The 26,817-nt window shown below is 37.9% G+C and overlaps 1 protein-coding gene and 1 pseudogene across 1 annotated transcript in view; both read right to left on the bottom strand.

The window, feature by feature from the left end:
• C3H4orf17 (chromosome 3 C4orf17 homolog) overlaps positions 1-26,817 on the bottom strand; it is a 205,483-nt gene that overhangs the window by 111,221 nt on the left and 67,445 nt on the right. The gene's annotated exons all lie outside the window — the stretch shown is intronic.
• On the bottom strand, positions 24,595-26,786 carry LOC119529689 (annotated as a pseudogene).

Raw genomic sequence — 26,817 nt, 5'->3', positions numbered from 1 at the left:
CCACCCTATGCTCCATGTCACTCAGGTATTTCCCTAATCTCTTTCCTTTACGATTAACTTTGAGATTTATTTTAAATTGTGTCTCAGTTCCACATCTGTAAAATGGGCCTAATATTATTATCTACTTTGTAGGAATTTTGTGAAGATCAAATGAGATAATGATTTAGTGAGCTAATCAACATTAGGTACTATTAATTGGAGGAACATTCAGCTATAGAGAGAAAAATATGCAGCATGATTTGATCAAGGTAAATTCTAGCAAATTATAGACCATAATTGCAGATGAATGGAGACCACCTACCTACTCTCCTTCTTGCACATTGACAGAAATTTTGCCATATTTCTGATTTTCAAGAATTCCCTAATATAAAATATCCTGTTCCACTTTCTTTATAAACATTGAAATGTTTATAAACATTGAAATGTTTCTTTATAAACACTGAAATATTTCAGATATCCTTAACATTTCTGAATTATGTTTACAAGAGAAGTTCTCAAATATGAAAGTGACAACAACAAAGCCAAAACACTTTATCAGACCATGCATTGATTTTAATTAGGAAAATAAATTCACCATATTATAGGCATATGTGGCAGCCCAGAGCCTGGGCCCCCTCCTAAACAGGAATAAGACCTTAGGCATGTAACAGCTGCTTAACCAGGACAAAGATCAAGAAAGTAAACCACCTCTCCAGAGGCAAAAGAATGTAATCATGGATATAAAACAACATTGTATCTTAGTCTTAAATGTTAATCTTGGAAAAATATCAGATCTTAACATCAGATCTTAAGTCCCTGTAATGATTCTACTAGAGGCCTGATGTCCTCATACTATATGGAATGTCTTTGTTCTAAAATCATATACATATTGCCCCTTGCACTCCTATCCCTTGTGCGGTGCTATTCCTCAGGACTGGCTGCCACTGGAGAATCTCTCCTATTCGTAGGTTCTAATAAAGCCATGTCTACTTCTGTGGCTGGTGCATTTTATTGATCTTGCAGCAGCACCAGCATGTGATTTGCACAGACTTGGTCTGGGCCCAAGCAGCATAGTTAAGACTTTTTTTAAAATCAGAGAATCTTTGTTTTAAAATAATCCAGGACAAGTCACAGACTGGTTCTCAGTTGAATTCTCTCCTGTAAGATTGTGGCTCAGACCTCAGTTTAGCCACCAGCTTCCTCACGGTTTCACAGTCCTAGGTCTTGTCCTCAGTGAGATCTGCCACAATGGCTCTAGGCATCACATGACTTCATTCCTAGGACCAGAAAAGAAAATCAGGGCCCAATGCTGCCTGACCACAGGTCCTTCAACGAGGCCCCAGGGTACTTCCCTCCAGAAGTGTGCTTGGCTGAGGAGCCTCATATTTCTATAAGACAGGTACCTAGTGTCTCAAAGTGCAATTGAACTCTCCTTTTTGTTTTATCACCCAGAGGCAATATGCATTTTACAACCATAAATTGCCATTTTTCCCAGAAAATTATAGAAGTGAGAGAATTACATATCCAAGTCCTCTGAAAGAAATTGACAATGATAAAGCTATCCATGTATGGGTTTGGTTCTCAATTATGAAACTAAAAATGGTAAAGAATACAGTGGCAGTCTTGCAAGGACAGAATTTCCTACAAAAATGTGGTCTTTAGGATGAACCAAGGTGGTCCTAATACGTGATTTTGAGCAGTGCTTCTCAAACTATCTGTGGTGAAGGTCCCTACTACACCAATCCATCACTGACTGATCATTTTTAAAAATAGAATAAAAATGAATTACTAAAAATAAGTAAAATAAAAAGCAAAGGCATGTAAGATGCTAGCCCATCTTTTTTAGTATTAGACTCAATAGACATAAACTTAATTTGGAAAATTGCTATAAAAGTTTCTAAATGCTGACTCTTAGTATCTCATCACAGATCAGTAACAAGGAGTTTGAAGCTTGGCATCAGGCTTGGACCACACTTTTTGTGGCATGCTAGACTGATAGAACAGTGATTCCCATTCAGGTTTCTCATTAGAATCACATGGGAAGTTGTGCCCCAAATTCTGTTTAATCAATGTGGGAAGGAAAAGCAATAGTAGTTGGTCTAATGTGCAGCCAGAATTGAGAAATGCTGGGCTATAATAAAATGCCTCAGTAGTATTTAAGCTTTCCTGCCAAGTGCTGAAAAACAGCCTGCAATATTATATGTGTATTAAAGGAAAGAAAACAAAATACAGTTACTGTGGCTAAGAGATTTCAAAAGGAATTGGGAGATCATTCTGTAGGTTATTCTTATGTGGGTTTCAGCCAGATATCACAAACTGCCAATGTATGCAAAGCCTCAATAAAGATGTTCCTCAAAACTCTGAGAACATCTGGACACCACAAAGAAACCACAAGATGAAGAACTCAGTAAACAATTAATCTGAAGGATTCGGAATACCCCAAATATCCCCCAATTACAACAACTTATCTAATCTTTTACTTTAAAAGCTCTTGCCTGGAAATGCCGAGACTAAATGACTTGGACTGCTACCTGAACTGTGCTATGTGAATTGCTATTTTAAGACCTCTAAATAAATGCTTTTGTTGTCTTGCAGCTTAGTTTGTTATTTTCTCATTTTCTAGACCAGTCTAGTGAAAATAAGTCTAGCTTTTATTTTTTTGAGACAGTTTTGGAATTCAGAAGAAAAAATTTTTGGAAGTATTCCTGAAGTGGGCTCCCTGCCCCTTATCTGTTAACAAGAGAGGTCCCCGTCCCCCTCAACCTGTAATGACTGCAAAGTAAACATTAGCCCGGAAGAGAGGGATGAAACTGTGCCGTTTTAGGGAGAGACTTGCAGATGTACGCATTAGCCAGCATAACCGTTTCAATAATTACCATTGCACTGGCCTTGAGAAAATTTCTCAAGCTTGCTAAAGATCTTAAGCACCCATTAATTAACCGCCAACTCTGCTTTTGTCAAAGTAGCTTGCTTGCATTTTCAGAATGTGGTTTCTGCCTATGTAAGTCTCAAGCACTCTCCGGTCACTGCTGCTGCTTACTGAACTCCCTGCGTAGAGTGACAGGCGGCAGTCGCCAGCTGGCTAATAAAGGCTCTTTAAATTCTGTTTGGCTGTCTCGTACTTTAACTCAGCACCGTAACATTCCTTTAAGAAATGATGACATCCTTTGCTCTAATTAGATGAGCACTAGGTGATATGTAATCTAAATTTTTTTTTGTGTAAATTATCAGGAGGGAGTACCTTTTGCAGTGTGGTGATCATGGAATTGTGTGTAAAATCAGGCTCTACATTCTATTTACTACCTGTAGGACCCAGGGCAAGTTACCAAGAATCTCAGAGCTTTGGTTTCTTTTTGTTTCCCACAAGGTGGTTTTTTTTGTTGTTGTTGTTGTTTTACTTATTTTTATTAGAGAAGTTTAAGGTTTAGAGAAAAGTTATGCATAAAATACATAAAATACAGAGTTCCCATATACTACCCTATTATTAACACCTTGCATTAGTGTGGTATATTTGCTATAATTCATGAAAGAACATGTTTATAATTGTACTATAAACTATTTTTGAACTATTAACTGTAGTCCATCATTTATAGCAGGGTTCACTGTGTTGAACAGTGCTAGGTTTTATTTTAAAATTTTTATTCTAACAACATATATACAACCTAAAATTTTCCCATTTAACCACATTCACATATATAATTCAGTGCTGTTAATTACACTCACAATGTTGTGCTACCATCACCACCATCCATTACCAAAACTTTACAATCAACCCAAATAGAAACTCTGTACAACTCAAGCATTAATTTTCCATTTCCTACCCCCAATCTGATCCCTGGTCACCTATACTCCAGATTCTGACTGTATGCATTTGCTTATTCTAATTATTTATCAGTGAGATCATATACTATTCATGCTTTTGTGTCTGGCTTATTTCACACAACATGATGTTTTCAAGTTTCATCCATGTTGTTGCATGTATCAGAACTTCTTTCCTTTTTGTGGTTGAATAATATTCCACTGTATGTATATACCACTTCTTGTTTATCCATTCACTGGTTGATAGACACTTGGGTTGCTTCCATCTTTTGAAAATTGTGAATAATGCTGCTATGAAGATCATTGTGAAAATATCTGGTCATGTTCCTGCTTTCAACTCTTTGGGGTATTTACGCAGAAGAGGGATTGCCAGGTCATATGGTAATTCTAGACTTAACTTTTTGAGGAACTGCCAATACATCTTCCACAGAGGCTGTACCATTGTACATTTCCATCAGCAACGAATGAGCGTTCGTATTTCTCTACATTCTCTCTAACACTTATAATTTTCTGTTTTTTTTTTTAATAGCAGCCATTGTTTTTTTAACAGTTCCTATTCTAGTGGATGTGAAAAGGTATTTCATTGTGGATTTCATTTGCATTTCCCTAATAGTTAATGATGTTGAGCATCTTTCATCTGCTCTTTAGCCATTTGTTTATCTTTGAGGAAATATCTATTCAACTCTTTTGCAATTTTATAATTAGGTTCACTTTTTATTGTTGAGTTGTAGGATTTCTTTATATATTCTGGATATTAAAACCTTATCAGATACATGTTTTCCAAATATTTTCTGCCATTGAGTACATTGTCTTTTTACTTTCATGAAAAAGCCCTTTGATGTGCAAATGATTTAATTTTGATGATTTCCCATTTATCTATTTTTTTCTTTTATTGCTTGTGCTTTGGGTGTAAAGTTTAATAAACCATTGCCTAACACAAGATCCTGAAGATGCTTCCCTACATTTTCTTCTAGGAGTTTTAGAATCTTTGTTCTTATATTTAGGTCTTTGTTCTTATATTTAGGTCTTTGATCCATTTTGTATATAGCATGAGATTGAGTCCCCCCTTCATTGTGTTGCATATAGCTACCCAGTTTTCCCAGCATCATTTGTTGAAGCAATTATTCTTTTCCAATTGAGTGGAATTGACAGCCTTGCCAAATATCAATTGCCCATAGATGTGAGGGTCTATTTCTGAACTCTTGATTCAATTCATTTGATTTATGTATCTATCCTTGTGTCAGTACCATGCTGTTGTGACCACTGTAGCTTTGTAATAAGTTTTAAGTCAGGAAGTGTGAGTACTCGAACTTCTTTCTTCTTTTTCAAGAGATGTTTTGTTATCAGGGCCTCTTACCCTTCTAAATAAATATAATGATTGGCTTTTCCATTTCTGAAGTGTAGGCAGAATCTACATTGAAACTGTAAATTGCTTTGGGTAGAACTGGCAACTGAACAATATTTAGTCTTCCAATCCATGAGCATGGAATATCCTTCCATTTATTTAGGTTTTCTTTATTTCTTTTAAAAACATTTTGTGGTGTTCCATGTATATATCCTTTACATCCTTGATTAAATTTATTTCTAGATATTTGATTATTTTGGTTGCTATTGTAAATGGATTTTTTTTTCTTGATTTCCTTCTCAGAAGGCTCACTACTACTGTATAGAAACACTAATGATTTTTGTATTTTGGTCTTGTATGCCACCATTTTGCTGAACTCATTTATTGGCTCTAGTAACTTTGTGGTAGAGTTTTTGGGACTTTCTAAATATAGGATCATGTCATCTGCAGATAGTGGAAGTTTTACTTCTTACTTTCCAATTTGGATAGTTTTATTTCTTTTTCTCACCTAATTGCTCTGGCTAGAACTTCCAGAACAATGTTGAATAACAGTTGTGACAGTGAGCATCCTTGACTTGTTCCTGATCTTAGAGGGAAAGCTTTCAGTCTTTCACCGTTGAGTATGATGTTAGCTGTGGGATTTTCATATATGCCCTTTTTACTCATGGAATTTTCCTTCTCTTCCTAGTTTTCTAAGCATTTTCATCAAGAATGGATACTGGATTTTGTCAAATGCCTTTTTCTGCATCAATTGAGATGATCATGTGGGCTTTTCCTTTTGTTCTGTTACTATAGTGTATTACATTAATTGATTTTTTTATGTTGAACCACCCTTGCATAGCTAGGATAAATCCCACTTGATCATGGTATGTAAGTCTATTAATGTGCTGTTAGGTTTTTTTTTTTTTAATTTTGTTGAGGATTTTTACCTCTATATTCATAAGAGAGTATGAATCTTTTATCTTGGCTTTTGTATCTTTATTTGGCTTTGGTAATTGGGTAGTGTTGGCCTTGTAGAATGAGTTAGGTAGTCTTCTCTCCTTTTCAAGTTTTTGGATGAGTTTGAGCAGGACTGACATTAATTCTTCTTGGGAAGTTTGGTAGAATTCACCTGTGAAGCCATCTGTTTCTGGGCTTTTATTTGTTGGGAGGTTTTTGATTACTGACTCAATCTCATTACTTTGAATTTGTCTGTTGTAATCTTCTGTTTCTTCTGGAGTTAGTCTAGGTTTTGTGTGTTTCTAGGAATTTATCATCTAGGTTGTCTAATCTCTTGGCATACAATTTTTCTTAATATCCTCTTATAATCCTTTTTTTCCCTGCGGTGTCAATAGTAATATCCCCCCACCCCATGATTTCTAATTTTATTTTTTATTGTCCTGTATATTTTTCTTCTGTCAGTCTAGATAAAGGTTTGTCAGTTTTATTGATCTCCTCAAAGAACCAACTTTTGCTATTTTAATGCTCTTTCTTTTTTTAAAAAAGTTCTCTCTCTTTTTTTTTTTAATTTCTGCTCTAATCTTTGTTATTTCTTTCCTTCTGCTTGCTTTGGGTTTAGTTTGCTGTTTTTTCTCTAGTTCCTCCAGGTGTGCCGTTAGTTCTTTGATTTTAGCCCTTGTTTTTAAATCTAAACATTTAGGACTGCAAATTTCCCTCTCAGCATTGCCTTTGCTGAATCCCATAAGTTTTGATAAGTTGTCTACTCATCTTCATTCATCTCAAGATATTTACTGATTTTCCTTGTGATTTCTTCTTTGATCTATTAGTTGTTTAAAAGTGTGTTATTAACTTCCATATATTCATTGATTTTCCAGTTCTTTGCCTGTTATTAACAATTTCAATATTTTAAAATTTATTGAGACTTGTTTTGTGACCCAAAATATAGTCTATCCTGGAGAACAATCCATGTGCACTTGAAAAGAATGTGTATCCTGTTGTTTTGGGGTGAAATATTCTGTACATGTCTGTTAGGTCATTTTCATTTATCACCATATTCAAGTTCTCTTGTTCCTTATTGATCTTCTATGTTGATGTTCTGTCTATTGAGGAAAGTGGTGTATAGAGTCTCCAACTATTATTGTAGAGATGTCTATTTCTCCCCTCAGTTTTACCAGTGTTTGCCACATATACTTGGGAACACAGTGATTAAGTGTATAAACGTTTATGATTATTATTTCTTCTTTGTGGATTGACTCTTTTGTTAATATACAATGTCCTTCTTCATCTCTTGTGTTAGCTTTTGACTTAGAGTTTATTTTTATCCAAGATTATTATAGCTACTCCAGCTCTCTTTTTGTTAGTATTTACATGGATTATCTTTTTCTGTCCTTTCTTTTCAACCTATTTGTGTCTTTTGGTGTAAGGTGCATCTCCTGTGAGCAATATATAGTTGGGTCATGTTTTTTTTTTACCCATTCTACTACTCTGTCTCTTTTGATTGGATGGTTTAATCTATTAACATTTAGTGCTATTATTGTAGAAGCATTACTTACTTCAGCCATTTTGTCTTTTGTTTTTTGTGTGTCAAATCATTTTTCTCTCTCTTTTCCTCCTTTTCTGTATAGTTGATCTTTTGTGATGTATGTGACTGATCCCTTTCTCATTTCTGTTTCTGTATATTTTAAAAATACTTTCTTTGTGGTTACCCTTTGGTTTGTATTACAAAATCTATGTCTACAAGCTACTAATTTGAAAAGATACCCACTTCAATAGCCTATGTGTTCTCTGATCCCATATCCCTCCATTTCCCCTCTTTTTGTTGTTTTTTTTTTCCACATTACCTCTTTATATTTTGTGCATCCCTTATCAGGAAATATGACTATTTTTATTCAATTGCATTCTACCTCTTATGAGAATTAAAGAGTAGAGATATATATTGAGGATACAGTACTACTGGATTTGCATTTACCCATTTAATTACTTTTTCTAAAGATCTTCACTCCTTCACACTGCTCCCAGCTGCTGTCTTCTCTCTTCCATTCAACCTGAAGGGCTCCCTTTAGCAATTCTTGTAGGGTAGGTTTTTTTTTGATGAACTCTCTCAGTTTCCTTTAATCTGTGAATATTTAAAACTCTCCCTCATTTTTGAGGGACAGTTATGCTGGATAAAGAATTTTTGACTGGTTGTTTTTCTCTTACAGTACCTTAAGGATATCTTACCACTGCTTTCTCACCTCCATGATTTCATAGAAATCAGAAGTTAATCTTATTGAAAATCCCTTGTATGTGCCTAATCTCTTTTCTCTTTCTGCTTTCAGAATTATCTCTTTATATTTGGCACTTTATATTCTGATTAGTATGTGTCTCAGAGTATTTCTATTATAGTTTATTCTGTTTGGAGTATTTTGTACTTCTTGGACAAGTATATGTCTTTGACAAGATTTGGGATATTTTCAGCTATTATTTCCTTAAATATTCTTTCTGCCCTTTTCCCTTATTTTCTCCTGGGATTCTTGTGATGCATATGTTGGAACACTTCATGCTGTCCCTCAAGTCCCTTAGACACTTCTCAATTTTTTCTATTCTTTCCTCTATTTGTTCTTCTGAATGTATGCTTTTGATTTTCCTGTCTTCTAGTTCACTGATTCTTTTTTCTGCCTGTTCACATCTGCTATGCTCTGCTCCTAGTGTACCTTTAATATCCATTATTATGCTTTTCATCTTCATAATTTCTATTATGTTTCTTTTTGAATTTTCTAATTATTCTTTATGCTCACACATTGTCTTCTTAATATCCTGTAGCTCTATATCCACCATTAGTTTTTCTTTCTATCCATATTTTCTTTTATCTCCTTGAATTGATTTAGGAAATTTGTTTGAAATTCATTGATTAATTTTTCCAAAGTAGATCAACTATGTGTTAAGGCTCTTCTTTGACATTTGGTCTAACTTGTACCAGAACTTTATAGTAGCCTGTGTTTAACTGTTCAGATTTTCTCAAGTCTTCTGCACCTGATTGTTGACTTGGATGTGTGGTACAACTTTTAAGAGTGCCCTTTTGTGTGCAGTTATTTCACCTCCAGGAGAATGCTTCCTTTCCGTTGTTTCTTCCCCAGGTATCCTGATATGTTTCATTTATTTTTGTGCAGAATTTTCTCCCCAGCTTCCATGTTTTCTTCAACTTCTCTCCCTCATCAGTGCCCCTTTTTTAATCACACTTTCCAGGTCTGGGGTCCATCTTTTCTTAAAGCAATTCAGACTCCCCCCCCACCTTTTTCTGCCTCTGGTTACTCTCCCATTAGGGTATCTTGCCCCAGGGAACCAGACTGGGTCACTATAAAAAGGTTCATTTTTTCATTTAGGTTTCCCTCAGAGACCAGGATGAGTGTGTGTACCTCTTGCCAACAGTTCTCCTGCAGTCTCTTATTTCCTAGGGACTTTTTGTACTACTCAGCCACTTGTTTTCTATCCTGGGTCTCTGCAGACTTGGGTCCCTGTGCTTGGATATGCATGGAATTCTGAATCACTGCTGTGAATGGCTCCAGGTAGTGAACCTGTGGCAGGAGGTCCCTGGGCCATGCTGCTTCTGTGTGACTCTTAAGCTGCATGGGACTGAGTGAGAGGGGAAGGATCTGGACTGGTGGGTTTGGGTTGTAGACTCCTACCTTTTTGGGTATTTTCTTCTTTTTTTTAAGTTCAGCATTTATGGAGTCCTTCTTCAGTCTCTATCATCCTCCAGAGTTCCAAGCAAGTGGGATTTGTCCTTTAATTAGTTATTTCTGAGGGAAGACTTACATTGGGATTTCTAAGGGATGTCTTACATTGTCATGCTGATGATGTCACCAAGAGCCCTAGTTTCTGAAATGTCTTCTTCAAAGTGCTGTTGGAACGTTTCATAAAATAACCCATACAAATTGATTTATTAGTATCAGGCAATTTTAGGACTACTCAAATATTTACTCTTATCCCCATTTTCAGGACTGACATCTAGCTGGCATCTATTCTAATTGGTTGTAGATTCATTCTGATTAATTGGTACCCATGCCATTTCAGGTTGATAAATACTTTGACTATCACATCTGTCCATCATGTTCCTTCTGAAGAATCCATTAATAGTTATAGTGCCAGGTGTTATAAATGACTAAATTACATATTGATAATCTGACATCTTGTATGTAAATCTTTCATGACTAGGAATAATATGAATTGGACCTCAAATTTCTAATTAAACACAACCACACTAATAAAATCAAGTTCTTGAACTTGCAAAGTTGAAAGTTTTTCAAACCAAGATAAACCTCATCATATTACGGAACTTCATGGAGATGAGAGTCAACATTATCCCAGATCTACTCTCTAACCCTCTTAAAGGTAATATGAAATCCAAGGAGCATATAGGTGGAGCAGCAAAAGCAAAATAGCTGATTCACCAAGACAACAGCATTCTCACTGTACCTGGGAAGGCTGGGACAGTAACGAGGCTTTCAGCAGTTGAGTTAGAAAGACTGAAGAAAGCAGTTGATAAGTTTTGTGGTTCTTATGGTTTGTTTATGCCTCCTCTTCCTCTCCTTCACTCATCCATCCTTATAAAAACTTTCATTATGTCTTTTTTTTTAATCTTCATTTTATTGAGATATATTCATATACCACGCAGTCATACAAAACAAATCGTACTTTCGATTGTTCACAGTACCATTACATAGTTGTACATTCATCACCCAAATCAATCCCTGACACCTTCATTAGCACACACACAAGAATAACAAGAATAATAATTAGAGTGAAAAAGAGCAATTGAAGTAAAAAAGAACACTGGGTACCTTTGTCTGTTTGTTTCCTTCCCCTATTTTTCTACTCATCCATCCATAAACTAGACGAAGTGGAGTGTGGTCCTTATGGCTTTCCCAATCCCCTTGTCACCCCTCATAAGCTACATTTTTATACAACTGTCTTCGAGATTCATGGGTTCTGGGTTGTAGTTTGATAGTTTCAGGTGTCCACCACCAACTACCCCAATTCTTTAGAACCTAAAAAGGGTTGTCTAAAGTGTGCGTAAGAGTGCCCACCAGAGTGACCTCTCGGCTCCTTTTGGATTCTCTCTGCCACTGAAGCTTATTTCACTTCCTTTCACATCCCCCTTTTGGTCAAGAAGATGTTCTCCGTCCCACGATGCCAGGTCTACATTCCTCCCCGGAAGTCATAGTCCACGTTGCCAGGGAGATTCACTCCCCTGGGTGTCTGATCCCACGTAGGGGGGAGGGCAGTGATTTCACCTTTCATGTTGGCTTAGCCAGAGAGACAGGGCCACATCTGAGCAACAAAGAGGCATTCGGGAGGAGGCTCTTAGGCACAACCATAGGGAGGCCTAGCCTCTCCTTTGCAGCAACCGTCTTCCCAAGAGTAAAACTTATGGTAGAGGGCTCAACCCATCAAACCACCAGTCCCCTATGTCTGTGGTCATGTTAGCAACCATGGAGGTGGGGTAGGCGAATACCCCTGCATTCTCCACAGGCTCCTCAAGGGGGCACTACATCTTTTTTTTTCCTTGTTTTTTTTTTTTTTTTTTTAACTTTCCCTTCTTTTTTAAATCAACTGTATGAAAAAAAAGTTTAAAAGAAAACAAACATACAATAAAAGAACATTTCAAAGAGACCATAACAAGGGAGTAAGAAAAAGACAACTAACCTAAGATAACTACTTAACTTCCAACATGTTCCTACTTTACCCCAAGAAAGTTACCTAATATAGCAACATTTCTGTGAACTTGCTCCTACTATATCCATCAGAAATTAACAGACCATAGTCATTCCTGGGCATCCCCAGAACGTTAAATAGCTTATCTGTTCTTCTTGGATTATTGTTCCCCCTTCCTTAATTGCTCTCTATTGCTAGTTCCCCTACATTCTACATTATGAGCCATTTGTTTTACATTTTTCAAAGTTCACATTAGTGGTAGCATATAATATTTCTCTTTTTGTGCCTGGCTTATTTCGCTTAGCATTATGTCCTCAAGGTTCATCCATGTTGTCATATGTTTCACGAGATCGTTCCTTCTTACTGCCGCGTAGTATTCCATCGTGTGTATATACCACATTTTATTTATCCACTCATCTGTTGAAGGACATTTGGGTTGTTTCCATCTTTTGGCAATTGTGAATAATGCTGCTATGAACATTGGCGTGCAGATATCTGTTCGTGTCACTGCTTTCTGACCTTCCGGGTATATACCGAGAAGTGCAATCGCTGGATCGAATGGTAACTCTGTATCTAGTTTTCTAAGGAACTGCCAGACTGACTTCCCGAGTGGCTGAACCATTACACAGTCCCACCAACAGTGAATAAGCGTTCCAAATTCTCCACATCCCCTCCAGCATTTGTAGTTTCCTGTTTCTTAAATGGCAGCATTCTAACCAGTGTTAGATGGTATCTCATTGTGGTGTTAATTTGCATCTCTCTAATAGCTAGTGAAGCTGAATATTTTTTCATGTGTTTCTTGGCCATTTGTATTTCCTCTTCAAAGAACTGTCTTTTCATATCTTTTGCCCATTTTATAATTGGGCCGACTGTACTATTGTCATTGAGTTGTAGGATTTCTTTGTATATGCAAGATATCAGTCTTTTGTCAGATACATGGTTTCCAAAAATTTTTTCCCATTGAGTTGGCTGCCTCTTTACCTTTTTGAGAAATTCCTTTGAGGTGCAGAAACTTCTAAGCTTGAGGAGTTCCCATTTATCTATTTTCTCTTTTGTTGCTTGTGCTTTGGGTGTAAAGTCTAGGAAGTGGCCGCCTAATACAAGGTCTTGAAGATGTTTTCCTACATTATCTTCTAGGAGTTTTATGGTACTTTCTTTTCTATTGAGATCTTTGGTCCATTTTGAGTTAATTTTTGTGTAGGGGGTGAGGTAGGGGTCCTCTTTCATTCTTTTGGATATGGATATCCAACTCTCCCAGCCCCATTTGTTGAAAAGACCATTATGACTCAGTTCAGTGACTTTGGGGGCCTTATCAAAGATCAGTCGGCCATAGATCTGAGGGTCTGTCTCCGAATTCTCAATTCGATTCCATTGATCTATATGTCTATCTTTGTGCCAGTACCATGCTGTTTTGGCAACTGTGGCTTTATAATAAGCTTCAAAGTCAGGGAGTGTAAGTCCTCCCACTTTGTTTTTCTTTTTTAGAGTGTCTTTAGCAATTTGAGGCATCTTCCCTTTCCAAATAAATTTGATAACTAGCTTTTCCAAGTCTGCAAAGTAGGTTGTTGGAATTTTGATTGGGATTGCATTGAATCTGTAGATGAGTTTGGGTAGAATTGACATCTTAATGACATTTAGTCTTCCTATCCATGAACATGGAATATTTTTCCATCTTTTAAGGTCCCCTTCTATTTCTTTTAGTAGAGTTATGTAGTTTTCTTTGTATAGGTCTTTTACATCTTTGGTTAAGTTGATTCCTAGGTACTTGATTTTTTTAGTTGCTATTGAAAATGGTATCTTTTTCTTGAGTGTCTCTTCAGTTTGTTCATTTCTAGCATATAGAAACATTACTGACTTATGTGCATTAATCTTGTATCCCGCTACTTTGCTAAATTTGTTTATTAGCTCTAGTAGCTGTATCGTCGATTTCTCAGGGTTTTCTAGATATAAGATCATATCATCTGCAAACAATGACAGTTTTACTTCTTCTTTTCCAATTTGGATGCCTTTTATTTCTTTGTCTTGCCGGATTGCCCTGGCTAGCACTTCCAGCACAATGTTGAATAACAGTGGTGACAGCGGGCATCCTTGTCTTGTTCCTGATCTTAGAGGGAAGGCTTTCAGTCTCTCACCATTGAGTACTATGCTGGCTGTGGGTTTTTCATATATGCTCTTTATCATGTTGAGGAAGTTTCCTTCAATTCCTACCTTTTGAAGTGTTTTTATCAAAAAGGGATGTTGGATTTTGTCAAATGCTTTTTCAGCATCTATTGAGATGTTCAATTGATTTTTCCCTTTTGACTTGATAATGTGTTGTAATACATTGATTGATTTTCTTATGTTGAACCATCCTTGCATGCCTGGAATAAACCCCACATGGTCATGGTGTATGATTTTTTTAATGTGTCTTTGGATTCGATTTGCAAGTATTTTATTGAGGATTTTTGCATCTGTATTCATTAGGGAGATTGGCCAGTAGTTTTCCTTTTTTGTAACATCTTTGCCTGGTTTTGGTATTAGATTGATGTTAGCTTCATAAAATGAGTTAGGTAGAGTTTGAGTAAGATTGGTGTCAGTTCTTTCTGGAAAGTTTGGTAGAATTCCCCTGTGAAGCCATCTGGCCCTGGGCATTTATTTGTGGGAAGATTTTTGATGACTGATTGGATCTCTTTGCTTGTGATGGGTTGGTTGAGGTCTTCTATTTCTTGTCTGGTCAGTCTAGGTTGTTCATATGTTTCCAGGAAATTGTCCATTTCTTCTACATTATCCAGTTTGTTGCCATACAGTTGTTCATAATATCCTCTTATAATTTTTTTAATTTCTTCAGGATCCGCAGTTATGTCACCTTTTTCGTTGATTATTTTGTTTATATGGGTCTTCTCTCTTTTTGATTTTGTCAGTCTAGCTAGGGGCTTGTCAATCTTGTTGATCTTCTCAAAGAACCAACTTTTGGTGATATTTATCCTCTGTATTGTTTTTTTGTTCTCTATGTCATTTATTTCTGCTTTAATCCTTGTTATTTCTTTTCTTGTACTTGGTTTAGGATTGGTTTGCTGTTCATTTTCTAGCTTCTTCAGTTGATCCATTAGTTCTTTGATTTTGGCTCTTTCTTCCTTTTTAATATATGCGTTTAGTGCTATAAATTTCCCCCTCAGCACTGCTTTTGCTGCATCCCATAGGTTTTGGTATGTTGTGTTCTCATTTTCATTCGTCTCTATATATTTAGCAATTTCTCTTGCTATTTCTTCTTTAACCCACTGATTGTTTAGGAGTGTGTTGTTTAACCTCCAGGTATTTGTGAATTTTCTAAGTCTGTGATGGTTATTGACTTCTAATTGTATTCCATTGTGGTCAGAGAATGTGCTTTGAATAATTTCAATCTTTTTAAATTTATTGAGGCTTGTTTTATGTCCCAGCATATGATCTATTCTGGAGAAAGTTCCATGAGCATTAGAAAAGTATGTGTATCCTGGTGATTTGGGATGTAATGTCCTGTATATGTCTGTTAAATCTAATTCATTTATCAGATTGTTTAGGTTTTCAATTTCCTTATTGGTCTTCTGTCTGGTTGATCTATCTATAGGAGAGAGTGATGTGTTGAAGTCTCCCACAATTATTGTGGAAACATCAATTGCTTCCTTTAGTTTTGCCAGTGTTTCTCTCATGTATTTTGTGGCACCTTGGTTGGGTGCATAGACATTTACGATTGTTATTTCTTCTTGTTGAATTGCCCCTTTTATTAGTATGTAGTGGCCTTCTTTGTCTCTCAAAACATCCCTGCATTTGAAGTCTATTTTATCTGAGATTAATATTGCTACACCTGCTTTCTTTTGGCTGTAGCTTGCATGAAATATTTTTTTCCATCCTTTCACTTTCAGTTTCTTTGTGTCCCTGTGTCTAAGATGAGTCTCTTGTATGCAACATATTGATCGTTCATTTTTTTTTATCCATTCTGCGAATCTATTTCTTTTAATTGGGGAATTTAATCCATTTACATTCAACGTTATAACCGTGAAGGCATTTCTTGCATCAGCCATCTTATCCTTTGGTTTATGTTTGTCATATTTTTCCCCCTCTGTCTATTAATATCCTTTATTGTACCCATACCGAATCTCTTTAGTACTGAACCTTTCTCCAAGTCTCTCTGTCCTGTCTTTGTTTCTCTGTCTGTAGGGCTCCCTTGAGTGTCTCCAGTAGGGCAGGTCTCTTGTTAGCAAATTCTCTCAGCATTTGTTTGTCTGTGAAAAATTTAAGCTCTCCCTCAAATTTGAAGGAGAGCTTTGCTGGATAAAGTATTCTTGGCTGGAAATTTTTCTCACTCAGAATTTTAAATATATCATGCCACTGCCTTCTCGCCTCCATGGTGGCTGCTGAGTAGTCACTACTTAGTCTTATGCTGTTTCCTTTGTATGTGGTGAATTGCTTTTCTCTTGCTGCTTTCAGAACTTGCTCCTTCTCTTCTGTGTTTGATAGTGTGATCAGTATATGTCTCGGAGTGGGTTTATTTGGATTTATTCTATTTGGAGTTCGCTGAGCATTTATGATTTGTGTATTTATGTTGTTTAGAAGATTTGGGAAGTTTTCCCCAACAATTTCTTTGAATACTCTTCCTAGACCTTTACCCTTTTCTTCCCCTTCTGGGACACCAATGAGTCTTATAATTGGACGTTTCATATTATCTATCATATCCCTGAGGTCCATTTCGATTTTTTCAATTTTTTTCCCCATTCTTTCTTTTATGCTTTCATTTTCCATTCTGTCATCTTCGAGGTCACTGATTCGTTGTTCAACTTCCTCTAGTCTTGTACTATGAGTGTCCAGAATCTTTTTAATTTGGTCAACAGTTTCTTTAATTTCCATAAGATCATCCATTTTTTTATTTAGTCTTGCAATGTCTTCTTTATGCTCTTCTAGGGTCTTCTTGATTTCCTTTATCTCCCGTACTATGGTCTCATTGTTCATCTTTAGTTCTTTGAGTAGCTGCTCTAGATGCTGTGTCTCTTCTGGTCTTTTGATTTTGGTGCTTGGACTTGGGTTATCCATATCGTCTGGTTTTTTCATATGCTTTATAATTTTCTGTTGTTTTTGGCCTCGTGGCATTTGCTGAACTTGATAGGGTTCTTTTAGGATTTGTAGACCAATTGAAGTCCTTATGTCTAATTTATCAGATCTACAGCTTCATGGAGTACACTTTCTCTAACTAACCAGCGGGTGGCGTCCACGAGCCACCTGTTCTCCACAAGCGAGTTCTCCCCTGCTTAGCCTTTTTGGTGAGTGGGGGAGTGAGTCTTGTGGGGTCCAATTGGTGTACCAAGCTTGCGTGTGTAGTTGGTGTTGCCCGCCCTGTATACGGGGCGTGTTTCTGGGCAGTCGGGGGTGGGGCGTGGCTCTAACAATCAAATCTCCCTGGTGATCCTAGAGTTTTAAAGCTGGTGCAATAGTCTAATCCTTCAGTTCAGTCCTGCCACAGTTTGTCTCTGCCACTGACCCACAAGTCCTTGGTATTGGCATATGGCTCCTGAGACTTGCAAGTGGGCCCCTCTTCCAGGCCGTGCACCCCGGGTCCTCTGTTGAGGGATGACTGTGCTATGTCACAGGTGAGTGCCGTCCCCCCAGGGCAGTTCTGGGCTGCTGGGCTGTGTAGGGAGGCTCCCAGTCTGCTGAAATGATGGCTGAATGGGACTTTGTTAATTCACACTGCTCTACCTTCCCAACTCTGGGACAATCAGCTGAGGTTGCAGGGAAGGCTAATGTCCACGCCCAGTTTTGTGGTGTGTGCCTGTTATTTGAAGCACTTCCGTCACACTGGGTTGTCTGGGGCAGTTCTGGGCTATGGGGCTGGCGATGGGCAGGAGTGTTTCCTGTCCACCAGGATGATTGCTGTGAGCGGACACCTCCCTTTTCTTGTGAAGTTGTGGTGTTTAGTGAATTTTCTCAGCCACTGGATTATTGTGTTTTGTCTCAGAGCTCTCCTAGTTCTGCTCTTGACTTGACCTGCCCAAATAGCAAGTCTTTGAAACTTTCTGTATTGGGCTTCTTAGAGTAATTGTTTTAGAAAAAGAAAACAGGATTAAAAAAAAAAAAAAAAAAAACCGGGCCCTCCTCAGAGATCTAATGGGTTATTGAAGTGCTAAGAGACAAAGCAACCAGGGCCATTAAGGAAAGGTCCACACGGCAGAGAGATCAGCTGTTCTTCGGGATTTGCATATGCACCTCAGGGCCCTTCCCCTTTCTATGTTCACCAGAACTCCAAAAATCCTCCGCTTTTATTTTGGAGTTTTTTGTGTTGTTTTTTTTCTATGCCTGTCTCCTCTCTGCTGGGCTGGCTGCTCTCAGATTCTCTGGTGTCTGGTCTCAGTCTATCTATGGTTGGAGTTTGAATCAGTAGAATGAGTTTCCGATAAGGGCTGCCACTGCAGTTCTCCCTTCTCCTTCCCGGAGCTGACAGCCCCTCCTCCCCCGGGACTGAGCCTGGCAGGGAGGGGCGCGGGTCCCCTGGCCGCAAAAACTTACAGATTTCGCTGATCTCAGCAGTTCCACGTTTTCATGAGTGTTGTATGAAGTATGCCCAAAGTCAGATTGGTCTGTGGTGTCCAGTCCACGCAGTTCTTGGCTTTCTACCTACTTTCCTGGAGGAGTAACTAAAACATACAGCTCACCAGTCTGCCATCTTGCCCCCCCTTATAAAAACTTTCAATCCCTCATATATTGAGAAAACATTTCAAGGTTAATGTTATACGATCAGTTTTGAAAACTTAGCCCCCTTAGGAATCTCTAGTTAACCTGCTGGGATATGTTGATCCAAGTTTGGTTTCCCATCTCTAGCAGTCAGAACTAGCAGTGCACTAGGGTGAATGAAGAAATCACAATTACCTTTGTGGACTTGAGCTAAGGTGTGTGCTGTTTTGCTATTCCTTTTTTTCTAATTAGAGGTTCTTGTGTTTCATATCTTAGATTAAACTGTTGTTATCTAGTCTAACCTATCCAACAATGCAAGTGTTTGCTCTGTACTATTACTTGCAGATGGTTCTGCCCTTTTAATGACAAGCACCTAGGGTTAGGGTTATGGTTAGCCCATATAATATTGAAAATTTATTCTTTATACTGAGACCAATTTAGTCTTAAGAAATTCACTCATGTCTCTGCTTCTAATACTTAGGAAAACAGAAGGCTGTATTTCCCCTTCCCACAAAAGTCCAGAGGAGTGTCCTTTTATTCTCAAAGGCTTTCCAATATAAAATTGCTTAGTGCAATATCACCAGAATTGAAATAGGGTTGGGGTCAATGAGCCTACTCCCATGGCTGCCCCATTACCTACTGCACTGCTACAGAGGTACTTGGGAGAGTTCTGTCTGAATACGGTATGGAACACCGGCATGGAGAGTGTCTACAGCTGCTAATTGTGCTAACATTCTGGGATTCTACCCCATATTTGACTAAGATACACTCTCAGGGGAACTCTGGAAATAGATGCAAAAAGAGAACACACCATTGAACTGCACTTAATGACATGCAATGCTTTCCAGGACCATATCTGCCTTCTTCCCAAGGACATGTTTCCTGCCTTCCAGTTCTTAGGCACACTCCCTTTTTAACTGCTAAGTTGTTCTGATGCCTTTCCTTATCTGAAAGAATCCCTAGCTTCAGTCTCTGCAAAGAAGAACTGCCAAGCCTTGGTGCCTTGGAATTATTTTCAACACACCCTCACCTAGGTACATGGCAAAAATGACCAGTCTGTGCTTTTTTTTTTTTTAAAGGAAGATCATGAGAAGGGAAAAATACTGAATTCCTTTTTTCCCACAAATCCTGACCTCCCAGAATTGAAATTCTCATCAGTTAGCACAATCAGTTGGTGAGATGAGTGAAATGGAGAGTTTATGTAGAGCAGATGTGAAACCCGTGCTTTACTGTGGAAAATCTGCTTTGGATTCTTTTCTTGGGCAGGATTTGCATGCAAAAGAAAATTCTGAAACTGGTAAGCATAATCACACACAGCAGTTCTGAAACCTTGCATGGCTTGTCTGAAAAAGGATTAGCAAAAATTTTGCATACCAGGGCAGAATTGCAGAAGCCCCAGCATGTTTCCCAGCATAATCCGATCCCAGCATAGCTTGGCATTGCTGATAGCAAGAAAGAATGAGTTTCAGCTTGCATCTGGTCATACGCCTCTCTATCTTTCCCGTGTTGGAGAGAAAAAACTTTAGGAACAAATGCCACAATGAAACTCCACCCTCAAGTTTTGGGGTTTGCTAAGTGGAACAAACACCATTATGTTTCCTATGATACAATAATTCAATTGCATAACTTTTTCTGTTATTTAAGAATCATTCAGCAATAAACGGAGATCCATTTCAATGTGTACCCAAGGGCCCTTTTCTATCACTTATTATAGCTTTAATTTACTGAGGGTTCAACAGTTGAATAAGCATTCCCACACACATTACCTCCCTTGTGCTTCACAATGAGCACTGAAGCAGGTATTATTCCCTGTTTTGTGAAATTCAGAGAACTTAGTGTCTTCCCATAAAACCTACCAGAGACTGGTGGAATTAATACTTAAACCTAGCTCTTCCAACTCCAGCTCCTCTTTTTACTTCCTTGCTGCCTTCATGGGGTGATCAGAGTACTGGATGAGCTCCATGATAGAAGGCTGTTACTGAACGGTGGAGGACCAGAATGTTCTGAGAGAGTAGGATTGATAACCCAAAGCTAACATGAACCTATAGACCACACATATTTATAGACTCTGAGGTGACTGATGTAGCATGTGGATCTGTCGACCAACTCATCTCAGTTTGCCTGGTACTCTCTTGGTTTTAGCACTGAAAATCCTATGTTCTGGGAATGCCTGACAAACCAAGACAGTTGGTTACCAACTGAACTTTGGTTCCACCTGGATTTCTTGTAGTACTTCTAACTTTGGAAGACTTTTAGCCTCAAAATTTCTTTTTATTTTCTTTTTTTTAATAGCTGAGTTCTAGCTAGGCTTTCTGTTTTTTTTAATCATTTTAAAATTATGGAATATAACATATATCCATAGAAGTGATAACTTTCCAAGTCAAATTTAATGAGAAGTTAGAGAACAAATTTCAAAGAATATTATAGGATACAGTCCCACAGTTTCAGTTATTTCCTTACTGTGAAATAGAACATATATATAAAAAAGATGACAGTTTTCAATTTACAATTTAACAAGTAGCTATAGAACAGATTTTAAAGGATGCTATGTGTTACAATTCCACTATTTCAATTCTTTCCTACTAACTATTCTAATACACCAGCAACTAAGAAAAAAAATTATGTAAACATTCAGTATTCATAATCCTTTGTTAAATTCCATCTTGTCTGTTGCTACCTCTTCCTCTAGTTTAATCACTTTTCCAATCTTCAGGGATGTCTAGACAGTGACCATCCCAAGTTTTTCATGTTAAAAAGGGGTGTTGACATTATGGGAAAAGGGGACACATCTAGTTGATGTTCTTGAAGAGGCTATTGCCTCTGGCTTTTGGGACTTAGCTGGCATAGGAGTTCTCTGAAGAATTTAAGTTTCTGAAGAATAAACTTAGTGAGTAAAACCTTTACAGAGCCTCAGGTAGGGATCTGGATATTCTTTAAGGTTTTTTGGGACTACTGTTGACTTGGGCTTATCATAGTGTAGTCATTTGGCATATTTAGGTGAAGCTTGCATAGGAGTAACCTCCAGGACAGCCTCTTGGCTCTATTTGAATTCTCTTAGCCACTGAAACCTTATTTTGTTGCCTTTCTTTTCCCACTTTTGGTCAAAAAGGCATTCTTGGTCACTCGATGACAGGATTCATCTGGGGGTCTTGCCCCACACTGGGGGGAGGATGATGAATTTATTTGCAGAGTTAGGCTTAGAGAGAGAAAGTCCACATTTGAGCAGCAAAAGAGGTTCTCTGGAGGTGACTCCTTGTCATAATTATATGTGGGCTTAGCTTCTCCTTTACAACCACAAGTTTCACCTGGGCAAGCCTCAAGATCGAGGGCTTGACTTGCAAAGTAGGGGGTTCCTAAGTTCACATTCCTATGTGCACAATAATCCATCCATATCTCACATTATCGTCACTTAGTTGTACAATCCTTATCACTTTCCATTTTAAACAATTCTAATTTAGACTGTTTAAAACAAAGCCTCAAACATTTCTAATGGCTTCTGGGACCACACAGTTGATGTCTGCAAGGCAATTTCCACAGAATCTGTACTCCAGGTCTTTTTGTCCTAAGAGGTGACATTTTAAATATTTAAAAATCCAAGCATGTGGTCACCAATAGGAGCCAAATAAAGAATAGTGATATTTGCTACTGATTATCAGCCAGATAGTGTACTAAGTGCTTTATGATCCTCATCACCAATCCTCAGGACACCCAATCAATGTGGTTATTATTATTCCCATTTTATGAATGTGGTAGCTGAGGTCATACATTTGTAAGCAAGGCTGTAGACTCTGAATTAGGTATATCTGACTCCAAAGCACATATTCCTGTAGCAAACTTCTCAACATTTTTCCAGGTTACCATGTATCCTGACCCAAGCAAGTTAGAGTTGCATGGGTACCTTCTGACAAGCACCCTGCATTAAAACCTCTTGTAAACATGGAGAAGAGCCAGGCTCACAGCAGTTGGGAGACTGAGTGCCCTGAGAGTTTGTACCCCAGAATTTCAATGGAACAGTGCAATAGGATTTATGAAAGAGATTCATCCAGTAACTTCTCCAAATCTGAAGCTAGGACATATGCTCTATATTATGTGACATGGTCAGGAACTTTTTTTAGTTCAACTTTTTGTTATTGTTCTTTCCCTTCAAACTTCAGCTCTTTGACCTTTTAAAATCCAATCGATTCTCATGGAGACTGGATTAGGGCCATCAAGGCCTACACAGATTTTAACCTTTTTTGATGCCTATTTTCTGTAAAATTTTATTTTTTTATATTAATGAGCTATAAGGTTTTGGCAAGCCCTTAAAAGTGATTTTATCAACTAATTTTTGTCCCTGTGCTGGCACCGCCCATGTTGTTACTCTTTTGTCTTTGTTGTTCATAAGTAAACAACTTTTTGTGGCTGAGATCAAGTTTGGTTTCTTTGCTTTTCAAGTTGAGACTCAGAATTCCTGCCCTTTCCACACATGCTTAACTTTAATAGTGCCTGCAAGATACGCTGAGTTTCTTCAGTTTGTACTGATAAAACAACAGTGATCAACCGCAAGCCTGATTGACTGGTTGTGCTTTTACTTTGTTGACTTAATTTTGGCTAATGAGTTCCAATTATTAATTCTGAATTAGGCATAAATATATTTTAAATTGGGCATACAACATTTAATATATTATATTGAAAGATATTTGCACTAAAGTTTATACCAGTTTTTTCAAAAGAAAGCTTTTATTTTTTCCCACACGTGCAGGCTGAAAAATAAATTCTGGCAAATTTTTCTGTTTTGGAAGGTGTCCAGGTTCTGGATTTCACAGTCTGAACAGCTTAGTGTGAAGACTTAGAAAACCTGTCTCACTGAATCACTCCACAGGAGTAAAATCTTCTTTGTGAGACTGAGTTTACCTGGAGGTGACAATTGCCGGCATGCTCAAGAACCGCTGTCAAAACAAAAATCTATCTTGATTGCTCTTCTATCAATACAGTCAGTAGATTGGGAGATGCCAGCCTCATTGTTTCTTATATTAAGCAATAGAGACCTGTACTGGTTAAAGAGCTGCTTCAGAAGACCCTAGCACTTACCCATGCAAATAAAAGCCCTTTGGAATTAGAGTCAGTTCGCAGGTGGATTTTGGTTCCTCTTTAGCCGCATCTCTGAGCACCTGTGTGCAGTGCACAACCCACACAACCGTATAGGACAACCTTGTATATGATGTGAATAGGGTAGAGATGAAAAGCTCTCTATGCAGATGGGCAACAATTTTTACACATCTTCCTATCCCCAAAGTGCCTAGAAACCATAGTCGTCCATATCTATGTTCTATATATCCCTAACTCTTCCCTAACCTTGATCTTCTATTCCAATTTGTTTATATTTCCTTGGCACTATTTTTCATTTATGTTTAATTACATATTTTCCACAAAGTACCTCAAGTCTTTGTAGAATAAGTAGAGCATAAATACAAATCTACACACACATCCCTAAAATCAGCTGTGACTAGCAAAGCAGCTTGCACTTCAGAAGCACACCCTTTTTAAATTTTTTATTTATTCTTTTATTTTTTAATGTTGTTATTAGAGAAGTCATGAGTTGACAGAACAATCATGTGTAAAGTACAGGACTCCTGTATACCAACCAATTATTAATGCCTTCTGTTGGTGTAGTACATTTGTTACAATTGAAGAAAGCACATTTTTATAATTGTACTATTAACTATAGTCCGTTTTTAACTTAGGGTTCACTCTTTGTGTTATGCAGTTCCATGGATTTTTTAAAAAATTTTATTCTGGTAACATATATACAACCTAAAATTTCCTCTTGTAACCACATTCAAATGTATAATTCAGTGCTGTTAATTGCATTTACTATTCACTTTTTTTTTTGAAATTCAAGTATTCTTTATTCAAAGTTGAAAAATGTACCATACTGCATTACTGCAAAACGTCACTAGTACAAAACACTTTGCAGCTGGTGAGAAGGCAATAAAAAGTTGATTTTTAAACGCATTGCTATAAATTATTCTTACAGTAATTTGCAAATTCAGAATTTCAAACTGCATTTAATTTTAATTGCCCACAGTACTATAGGTTCCTGAAGCTAAGGCAGCTTTTCCTTTCAGAGAAGGAGGGGGAGGAGGAGGAGGTAACAGATGTCAAGGGATTTCCATTTCTCTTTCAATGCCCACATACTTCAGGGCGTCAGCCTGGTTGTATCTGTAATCAAAAAAACAGCTCTTCACCAGTATAGATAGCTCTCTTAGCAAAAATGCCTATCCTGTGATCACCATTAACCATCATAACTTTTGCGTAGCAGTTTGGATAACTGAATGATTTGCAAAACGAATTTTGTTACCCTTGCGGGTTGCATCCACTACAAAATCATTCTTAAAGTTGAACAGAAAGTTGCACATGTATTTATCATACACTTTCCCTCTTCTGTCTGCTTCATCTTGAGAAATAACCTCTCCACGGTATTCAGAAATGAATTCATTTTTCTGTACAGGATCTTTGATGAAAATCCCCCAGCCTGCCACATCTGATGGTGCCAGCAATAAATGCTTTTTGGAACCCCTCTGAATGCTACAGTTCTTGCAGGACACGTTTTTGCTGTCCCAGTGATCAGCAGCTCCACAAGTAAGACAGAGGTCAGGATCACACTCTCGAACAGCCAGATAGCACAGGCACTGCTGAGTGTGTTACACTATGCTTTGCAACGGCATCCAGGAAAGCCGTTTTGACACTCAGAACTACACTGCCAAAACTTTTTGCAAAAATGTTGTGCTATCACACAAGGGCACGAACTGTCACAAGGCTATCGTGGATGATCGCAGGGTTGATAGTTGTAAACTTGGTTAGAGGAGCCATCCTTTTTCAGTTGTATCTTTCTGCAATGTGCAGCCCACAACCGGTGTTTCCTTTTCTTCTTTCTTAGAGGAATATCAACATCCTCGGCAGGAGCTGGAGCTATGATACTAGATTCTTTGACTCTAAACTCATACACCTGTCTACATATTTTGGTCCCAATTAACCTAGCAATGGCACAGAAATTGTCATAATAAGTGCCAATGAGAACTCTGGACTTTGAGGCTTCAGCACTGCTCCATTCCACATTCTCAGGAGGTTCAATATTTGGCTTCATCTTTTATTGGTGTTTGACACCAAGAATTTGCTTCAGAAGAGCTGGAAGTTTCATCTTTTTTCTCTTCTTCCTCTTTATCATTGTTCTCTCCATCTGTTTCAGTCCCTGCTTCCCTATCACCGTCTGTGTCCTTTGATTCCAGGACATTAATGGTAGGTGTGCTGGGTCTGCTGCTATTGTTGGGAAGCCTTCCTCTTCTACTGCCTCCTGGCCATTCTGGTGGAGTCTTTATCCTCTCAGCAGTGAGGGCAGCAGCAAATTCCTTTGCTCCCTCCAAGTGCTGGTAACACTGTGGTCCACAAGGCTTGCTGTCTAGAGCTGTTTCTGTGTTTTTCTGCTTATAAGTGTAAGGTGTTGCATGAAAAGAATAATTGCACTTACGATGTAGGAAGCAGTCATATTTAAAACATCGCCTACAGAAAAGCGTATGAAAGGAATGTAAGCTTTGCTTCCTCTGAAGAGATTTAGCATTTGGTTCATCTATGTTTGGGGTACATTCAGGAGGAAGTGCACCTGGGAGCTGCTGCTTGGTGAGTTCTTTACACTTTTCCTTTAGTGCTTCTGCTGTGCCCTTATCTGGAAACATTGAGGAAATGGCTTCAAAAATTTTATCAGAAGGAAATCTCTGAGGTGGACAGCTTTCCTTATCATCTTGGTTATCCTCTAGCTCTTTCTGTTTTTCTTCTCTTTCATCAGGATCATCTCCATCATCATCATCATCATCATTGTATTGACCAAGAGCATTTACCAACTCCACAAAAATTTCATCATTTATGAACCCACATTCTCTATCCCCATGTACTTTTCCATCATAATTTTTTATTAGTTCTTCAATGAAAGTCCCATCCTGATCTAAAACTTCATCCCCCATATGAGGAATGTTATGCAAACCAGTTTCATCTTCCACCATAAATTTCTGCTGTAGGGGAGACCAAGAATACATTATAGATACTGAAGCAACAGCATTCAGAGTCTTTAATGGAATTACTTGTTGGAAAATCTAAGTCACTGGTCACTGAACACTCCCTAGCCCCGTGCAGTGAGCCCACAGATGTGCACGGGCTGTATCCTTCCCTGTTTCCATTCTTGGTTTAAGATTTCCATTCTTTTCAAAATTTTCTGGCGATTGGAACTAAACACACTCTTTACTTCATCAGCTCTTCTGAACCTCTTGAGCTGTCTCAGTCGCATGTACTCTGATTTTACATGTTTCCGCCAACAAACTTGTCCCTTCTCA

Source organism: Choloepus didactylus, chromosome 3, assembly GCF_015220235.1.
Source record: "Choloepus didactylus isolate mChoDid1 chromosome 3, mChoDid1.pri, whole genome shotgun sequence".
Lineage (NCBI taxonomy): Eukaryota > Metazoa > Chordata > Mammalia > Pilosa > Megalonychidae > Choloepus > Choloepus didactylus.
The sequence above is the reverse complement of the archived record's forward strand: the minus strand, read 5'-3'. Positions and strand labels throughout refer to the sequence as shown.